Genomic DNA, 7611 nt, shown 5'->3' with positions numbered 1-7611 from the left:
CCATGAGTCCCAGTATCCTGGGCAGGTACAGACAAGAACCAATAATCAATGGTCAGAAGGCTGTGGCCTATAAGGACACAGGGGCCAGTGTCACCATGGTGACCAAGAGACTAGTGCCCCTAGATCAGCTTTTACCTGGGTTTAGCTACCAGGTGACCAATATAGATGGAATCAGGACAGATCATCCCATGGCAGTGATAAATCTCAGCTGGGGAGGGGTCACTGGCCCCAAGAGAGTGGCAGTGTCCCCAAACTTGCCTGTAGATTGTCTACTGGGGAATGATCTAGAAATCTCAGCCTGGGCTGAGGTTGACCACAAGGCCCATTTGAAAATGGTAGGAATCCCTGAGAGAGTGGATGAGACCCTGAGGGCCTCACCTCCACCCCAGGAGAAAATAGAAAGAGTGAAGCCTGAAACTATGGATCACTCTACCCAAACAGAGAGCATAGGGGAAGAGGAACAGTCCTCCCCCCACCAGACTACAGGTAAGGGTCAAGTTTCTCAGGGAACTGATCCTGCCCCTTGTGAAGTAACTGCCCCAGAAGTGGACAGGCCTGACCTGCCCACCTCTCTGATGGCAGGGGATCCTTCCAAGGTGGTACCCAGTCTGGAGCAGGTATCCTGCCCCTCTCTACCCTGCCTCAGCCAGCCCAGGGCTGCAGAGGTCAGGGAGGTCAGTGGACCCTTATTGGGCCCCTGCCCAGAGGAACCCCCTCATCAACAGATTAGGGACACCCAGCAGAGTAGTTTCAGCCAGGTGAATATTCCTCTACAAACTGAGGGATCCCCCTTACCCCTAGGTATAGGCACCCCTCAAATGGATGTTGTTGAGCACAGGGAAACCTGGGGCCTAGCTGCCCCAAACCTTCCAGTGCCCTCCACTATTCCAGCCAAAGGGATCCAACCCCCAGCTGTAGGCAGCCAGAGGTTGACCCTTAGGGCCAGATATGACACAGTCCTGGGCAGAAAGGCTTCCATAGTGGCCAGTGATCTGAGGAGGTTGAGACCAACCCAAGTAGGGTCTCACTTCCAGACTCAGACACCCCACCAGCCCACCTCTGACCCAAAAACCAATACAGGTAATTTCCCTAGACTTTGGAGAAACTCTAGAACCCCTTGGGGTAGGATTTCCCAAGTGGACCATGACACAGGGAGCAACCATGTTACTACAGGTTCTTCCTTATATGGCCACTCAGGAAATAAAGGCTTATCTGGACAAGGTTTGCCTTATCTCCTTTCGTTTGGGGGGGGGGTTATGTAGGAGAGTGGAATCTGACTAATAGTTGCCCCCAACTTTTTGCCTGGTATTTAAGTGGTTTTTGACTAGTCTGGCTGGGATCCTGCTATTCAGGACCCCAGCCTATCTGCTTTCTCCCTAAAAACTGTTGTGAGTACTCTAGGTACAAACATAATTGGATGCTGGGCATGCCCTACCAGTCCCTTGTAGATGGTACCCTAGGTACCCAGGGCATGGGTCCCCCAGTAGGCCTACCAGGGCTGCAGCACTTATTGTGCCACCCTGGGACAGCCACCAAAACTGACACCACCAGACCACTACTGTAGTCTGGGTAAGGTGGTGCTAGCACCCCTTACAGGGATGTAGGTACCCTATGTCCCATACCATTACAACACATATACTCTCATAGGTCACCCCTATGGCAGGCCCTGGTAATCCTACAGGGCTGGGTGCTGAGGTATGTGTGAGGGGGGACCCCTACGTGAGTAGGACCTCTCTGCAACCTTCGTAAAATCGTTACTGGGTTGTTTGTAGTGTAGCCATACCATATACTCTTAACCGCATTATAAGTTATTGCGTCATCGCTATAACTTGAGAATGGCTACACAGAACCATATCGTGTTTGGTGTCAAACATGAAGGAATCCTACCCCCAGTCCAGCCATGGGCATGGGGGCACGATTCCCCCTTGCTAGGAGGGTGATATGGGAAAAGCGGAAGAATTTAGACACCAATTTAAAAGTGCACATGCACCACAAAATGGCTACTGTTCGCCACCTACACGACTCTGGCTGGCTGTTGCTGGGGAAAACCCCAGCCTCGCCATCTGGACAATAGGGCTCCTGTGGCAGGGAGGTGCCAGCACCTCCCCAGACAGGATATGTGGATTGGAACAGGGTGGGTGCACCAAATGTCCTTTCAGAGTTGCACGTAGGCAGCTGCAGAGCCCCAATTCTGCATACACCGCCTGGAACCGGTTCAGGGGCATCCTGCCCCTCGCCCAGGCGGGAAACACACAAAGGGGAGTGGGTGTAGCCACCCTTTCCCGCCTCTACTCTGATTGGTAGGCTCTCTTTTGGACCATCCCCTAATCTTGGGGATATATGGGAATAACTTTGCCCTAGAGCCTTAGATTCGTACAGGACTTCACAGAACTGACCTTCGACGAGCTGCTGCCCAGCTGACTGAAGAAATCTCCCTTGGGATAAAGGAGTTATCCCCCTGCTTGACAGGCACCTAAAAGACTACAAGATACCCGGTTGGAACTTCGTTGCTCTCACGACCTTCGACGCCTTCCAGCAACCTCGAGGTGGGTCTCCAGTGCATCCCAGCGTCCTGTGAGTGTGCCCAGCAAGTCTGAGCACCCTGGACCACGTGGGTGTCGAGATCCCCGCATACCCCGAGACACCGGCCACCTCTTGTCCAGCACACGACCCCGACCAGTGGGGAAGTTGTGCTTTGGCCCATTCTTGAGCCAACCTTCAAGCAGCATTTGTGCCGACTCTCAGCTCCCTGGCCCGCTCCGGTGGCCCGTGGGAGCCCTTTTACGCACTCCATTTTGCTGCCTTCCGCGGTCCCTTGTCTCTCGACTTGTGGGCCCTGACGGAGGACAATCTTCTTTTCTAAGAGTTCCCCTGGTTGCTCCAGGCCTGCTCTACGCTCCCTGCAAAGGAGAGCACCCTCAGACCTCGTGGGTCTGCACCAGCAGCTGCTTTGTTCATCTTGCGTGGGTTGCGGTTGCCAATGTTCAGTGGATCCAATCGGGACACTAACACCGCAGCGACCCTCAGCCGACGTGGGACAGTCGCCCTCCAGAAGCTGGCCTTCCTTGAAGCCTCCCGGAGCCCGTGACTGCAGAGCCCAGCTGTACCTTCCACACCTGAAGCACCCGACATCCACGAGCTCCTTCCTGTGAGCTCCCTGGTCACGGTGCTGTGACCCAGACTCTGTCCCCTCTGCTTTCAGGTTCATCTTTGTCTTTTCTTCAACTCTAATCTTCACGACTTCAACGACACTTCCAGCTAGCAGCAGTTTGGACTCCTTTTCCATAGAAAATCAGCCCGCGACCCGACACCAGAATCGACCTATGCACCCGGCTTCCCTGGGGCAGGTAACAGTGGTACTTCGGTACTTCCGTGGTGGTGGGCTCTCCAAAGCCTTAAGACTCAAGCCTTAACTTTGTACTGTTGTTAGAAGTGTCCTTAAACCTTAATTATTCAACCGCGACATTCTCCATAGGCTAACATTGCGATCCCGATAGCAACTTCTCGCACTGCACACGCCTCCCGTGGGTCCCCTTCTTCTTAACTGTGGGTGGATTCGTAAGGGGCCAGCGATCCTGAATGCCCTAGGCATTGCCTGTAGAATTGTCGTGGTTCTTATACCACTATTTTAGTATATGGTTTGGTCCCCCCCTGGGGCCCATTGATTTCTGTGCTATTTATTGTGTTTATAAATGCTTGTTTGAAGTGTAACTTTGCCACTAGCCACATAAAGTGACTGTGGGATTCTGTCTAGAATAAATACATATATTTTATATATATACCTGTGTGGGCTACTCTTTCATTTGGTTATTCAAGAGGTTATTATGGTAAAACAATAAGCTTAACACTCCTTCAAGACTTAGCCTGAAGGCTGCTCTCCACAGCTACCACTAGGATAGCTTTCTTTAAAGGTTGTCTTAAACCTATCATCAATAGGAGTCGAATTGGACTGGTGCAAGGTGTCCCTATAACTAGGAACAGCATATGCCAGGCCAACTTCTCACACTAGTGCATCTAATATGCACACTGTAGGAAGGTGGATATCTGACTATGGTTACGCCCAACTTTTTGCCTAGTGTCTAGCTGGTTTTTCGACTTAGTTGGCCTGAGATCCTGCCATTCAGGGTCTCAGGCTGTCTGCTCTCTCTTTAAAATTGACTCCATGTACCCTAGGTGCATAACCCAATTGGATAGGATCACCTTATTGGCCCCTGTACAGTGTACCTTAGGTACCCAGGGCATAGGTGTACCCTAGGCCTACCAGGGGCTGCAGCATGTATCATGCCACCCCTGGCCTGGCCGTCCATTATGACACAACTGGCTGAACACTCAGCTGGGGCAAGGTCGTGTGATCACCCCTTGCTTAGATATAGTATACCTATATCTACCCTTAAAATAGACACATGTGTACCTATCAGCCACTCCTATGGCAGGCCTTAACAATCCTGGAGGCAGAGTGCTTGGTAACATGTGAGATGGTGCTCCAGCATGAGCTGAGCCTGTCTGCAGCTTTCGGAACCATGTCCTTATAGCTGTTCTATGATATAGCCTACCATATACTCTTAAAGTACCTTATAATCTTAAACGGTTATGGTAACTATGGTTTGGCTTTATCAAAACATGTCGTGTAAGGTGTCTAACACTTTGGAATAATACCCCCATACCATTTCTGGTGATGAGGATATTATACCCCCCTTCTAGAGGGAGAGGCATGTTAAAATCCTACTTTGCTGTTTAACTCTGACCAAAGCCTCAGCATCACAAAATGGATGCTGCTGCCACAGACACGAGTCTGACCTCCTGCAGCTGGGAGCCCTCCCAGCCAGGGAGGCCTGGACAATAGGTTTCCTGCTTGGGGAGGTGCTAGCACCTCCCCAGACAGACTTTAGTGTATTGGGGCAGGGAGGGCTGAAAGGAATGAGACATGCCTGGGGCACACAAGGTGCTCCATGCATAGTCCAGTTCAAACCGGTGCTGGGGCACTCCAGCCCCAGGGACCGACTGCAGAGCCCGACCAGAGCCTTGACTTCCAGACTTCTCCGACCCTGATCCACATCCACAGCCGAGCTGAGATCCGTGGAGGCGACGAGAGACGTGGGACCGGCTACCTGGGAAAAGTGGCGAGTATCTTCCAGCGCAGCTTCTGAGGTACCCTCGAAGTTGTGCACCGGGGATTGAGAAGCCCCAACCCCAAGCACCATCTGCACCGAAGATCAGCCCCCCACACTCCACGAGTCCTGCGTGGGGCCCTTCTGCATTGTCCTGCTTGCCGCCCGTTCCGGTTGCTTGCCCGTTGGCTAGCGGCCTTTGCGACGACACACCTTTGAATCTTCACTGCTGGTTTGGCTCCTCCAGACTGGCTCCCGCTCCTCTGCAAAAGAGAAGCACCCCAGACCTTCCTGGTCTGCACCAGAAGCAAGTCCTCCATTCTTCGTGGGTTCCGCTTGCCAAGGCTTGGTGAGTCCTAGTTCGACTTCGACGCCGCCGACAGCAAGAGCCTTCGTGGGACAGCTCGCCTCCTGGTCCTGGTCGTCCTCGACGTCTCCTGGTACCCGTGGCTGCTGCGACAAGCTTCACCTCTTCACCTGCAATCTTCACGACATCGCCTGGTTCCTTCCTGGTTCCACGTGGTCACTGGCTAGTGACCTTGACTCTGTCCCTTCTGCTTGCAGGTACCCTTCCTTCTTGATCCCGGCCTTGGGATCCACCGGACACTCTGCACTGACTGCCTGTCAGCAACTTTCCTTCAGGCATCCATAGAAGTCCACGACGAAACCCGACGCAAGTTCACACCTATGCACCCGCAGCCCGTGGGCTAGGTAACTTGGGTACTTCGGTGCTCACAAGGGTAGTGACTATCCTAGGGTCTAGTTTCCGAGTCTCGACTTTCTAGCTACTCCAGAAGTGTCCTAAAACTGCTTATTTCAGAACTGTACTATTTCTATCGATTATACGCATTACGCGTGAGTGTTTCCACTCTGCACCTGAATCCCGTGGGCCTCCCACTTCCTAACTGTTGGTAGTGTAGTGTAGCCCCAGCGATTCCCTAGGCCTAGGCCTATTCTATTTCCGTAACATTGGTCCTTATACCACTTCTTTAGTATATGGTTTGCGTGGCCCCTAGGGCCTAACTGTATTACTTACCTGTGTGACTTAATGTATGCTTAAATAAGACTGTGTTGTACTTACCTCGAATCTCATAAAGAGTGCTGAGGGTTTGACTAGAATAAATACACTTTATTTTATACATATATCTGTTGTGGTGTCCTTTCATTTGGTATTCAAGGGATTATATATGGTATCACAGCTGGCTTCACATGCCATTCAGAGTTTAGCCTAAGACTGCTCTTGTCCATGCTACCACTAGGATAGCTGGTCTATTAGGTTGACTTTACAACCAATCACCATAAGGGTTGTTTGGACTGATATAAGGTGTACACTAGAACTAGTGACATCATACATCAGGCCAACTTCTCACACACACCAAGTCGTTTCGAGAGAACAGAGAGACTGGGGCCCTGATTAGCAAGGACCCAGCTAGACTATAGCCAGAAACCAGTGTATACATCAGAAAAAAAGTGGGGGAAACATAAGTGCAGATCCTACTCTCCTACAGAAGTCTAGTATGCTCGGTAGTACGGGGAAAATCAACACGCTGCTCTCAACCTACAAGGAGGAGGGGCCGGTATTACAGTCCCAATCATGTTGTGCCGCTATCAAAGGTGTCCTGATGTACCAGGTGGGCAGAGGTGGTGTCATCACCTGCCCCACAAATATGCAGTGTAATCTAGGGCCGTGGTGGCCAGAAGTGCAGAAGTGCCGGCCGCCTGTAAAAATTACCCCAAAGCCAAGCGGTCCAGTTGGCAGCACGTGACACACGCAACTCTAGGACAGCCACTGCGTCAGCACAGGGTTTTGATTGAGGGGTCAGCCTCCGGCTGGGACATAATTGGCCGGGCGGCAGTCTGAGAGTGTGTCGGGGCCCGGTTTACAATGTCTCGCGAAAACTACAGTGTGAGTCACATAGAATTAAAAGTGTGAATGCCACTAAGCACATTTTGATTAGCAGTCTGACTCGGTTTAACGACCGCCTAGTGGTCGCAACGACTGACTCCCAGAGCAAACGGCCCCGCCACCTGGGCATTCAAACTAGGCTCAGCAGAGCACCTCAGTGGTGTGATCTGGGCTCCATCGGCCACCCTGGTCCGTGGAGTTGGGTCCGGTCTCGGTGGATCATCACTGATTTTAAAATTTTACCACAGCCTCCAGAACTTTACAATTTGGAACTCCAGCCTGAGCCACCCGTAGTGCTAGCGCCACTTTTAAGTCTGTGTCACGAGTGCTGACGTCGTGGTAGCCATTGGGCACTGTCTATCCTGGTGTCAGTCACATGGTGGGAATGCCGTGCCGTCATGTCAGAAATAGCCTATAGTTACTTTGTAGCACTGCAGCTCAGTAAAGCCAACCCCCAAGCATGCTGGGAGCAGTGTGCCTTCCAGAGCGCAGCTGTCACTCTAGTTTTTTGTTTCAATCACGAAGCATTTCTGAATTATTTAGCAGGGCTACATCTTCATGACAGCCGATGCAGGCTATGCCACTTATGCGTGACTT

This window comes from Triturus cristatus, chromosome 9 (genome assembly GCF_964204655.1).
Source record: "Triturus cristatus chromosome 9, aTriCri1.1, whole genome shotgun sequence".
Classification (NCBI taxonomy): domain Eukaryota; kingdom Metazoa; phylum Chordata; class Amphibia; order Caudata; family Salamandridae; genus Triturus; species Triturus cristatus.
This window is presented reverse-complemented; position numbering follows the sequence as displayed.